The sequence below is a fragment of the Amphimedon queenslandica genome, unplaced genomic scaffold (assembly GCF_000090795.2).
Source record: "Amphimedon queenslandica unplaced genomic scaffold, v1.1 AMPQUscaffold_12987, whole genome shotgun sequence".
Taxonomy (NCBI): Eukaryota; Metazoa; Porifera; class Demospongiae; order Haplosclerida; family Niphatidae; genus Amphimedon; species Amphimedon queenslandica.
In genome coordinates this window covers 43,587-44,872 of record NW_003546777.1, presented here as the reverse complement: position 1 = coordinate 44,872, position 1,286 = coordinate 43,587, and the positions used below count along the sequence as shown (strand labels likewise).

At 38.4% G+C, this 1,286-nt stretch overlaps 1 long non-coding RNA gene across 1 annotated transcript; it reads right to left on the bottom strand.

Annotated features, from left to right (window-relative positions):
• Window positions 1–78: 78 nt before the first annotated feature.
• On the bottom strand, window positions 79–1,286 carry LOC109585896 (uncharacterized). Its single transcript, XR_002186717.1, has 3 exons — window positions 1,269–1,286; window positions 302–416; window positions 79–137 (listed from the first exon to the last, which is right to left on the bottom strand). It is a non-coding gene; the product is annotated as an uncharacterized LOC109585896 (long non-coding RNA).

Here is a 1,286-nt window from a genome sequence, read left to right as displayed (position 1 = left end):
GAGAGAGGGAGGGAGGGAGGGAGAGAGAGAGAGAAATAGGGGAGTGAAAATTGAAACTGAATGTACAAGTACATATCCTAACCTCCTCTTGGTGGCATAATGATTGTTGGTGATGAAAAACCAGGTAGAGTTACTTCCTAGTAGAACAATGAATACATAACTTCTTCTATTTCACTCTTCCTCCCTCATTCCTTCTTTATTCCTCCTCTCCCTCTCTCTCCCCATTCTCTCCCCCCTCTCTTTCTCCCTCTCCCTCCCCCCTCTCTCTCCCTCCCTCCCTCCCTCCCTCTCTCTCCCTTACTAATGAGAGGAGTCCTTCAGGTAGACAAGGTATAAGAAACAGTTTATTGGCCACGTCTTCAATGGTCTCCCAAAATGAGTCCTCCCTCTCCTCCTCAGATAACAGTCTATACATACTACAATAAGAACCACATTATCATTATAGATTAGATACATTGCAAAATCATATACATGTATACATTTGTACATGCACAGTACATGCAGTAATTGTACTTATTTCCCACTCCAGCTATACCTCAAAGGGACCGCCAGTGCAATAAATCAGATACAGTGCACTGTGGTTTTCACACATTATTGACCTTTGACTTTTTGAATAATAATAATACTATTGACAATTTGACACAAAATTAAATTTTTAAGCAAATAAATTATAATTATAGTCCCATTGACTATTGAGAGCAGAGTTTTTCGGCATTTTATAGATGGATAGGTCTTCTAAAGCCTCTTTCGATACAGCAACAAAACTCTCGCTGTCCTCTCCACCTTCCTTCTTTCTTCTCTTTAATGAAAGCGACACTTTCCTCTTTTTGGGCAGATTGCAGTCGCTCCTGTCAGCCATCTCTAAGCTCTCCTCTACTTGTCAGGTACTTGCCACGTGTAAAATTGCTTTGCGCATACGCAGTGTGTGTACCGTATAGCTTCAATTGGAAATAAATTTGTTATAACACCCATGCTCGTGCAATAACATATACATGTACATGTATTGTATTGTATAGTATAATGGGAAGCATTGGGAGGAGGTAATGGATTTGCCAAAAATTTAACTGATAGTTGTTATATTGACATTCTGGAGCCATGCATCATTTAACATGTATAGAATCATACACAAAAGAGTGGTTCTTGCATAATACATTAATTGACAGCTACTTCAAGCTTTAAAAAAACAATTCATAACATCCAGCCAATATTCAAATAATTATTATCAATTATCAATATTTACTAGTAATCTACATGAACTGTAATCTTACCCAGACAGTGCTTCCTTC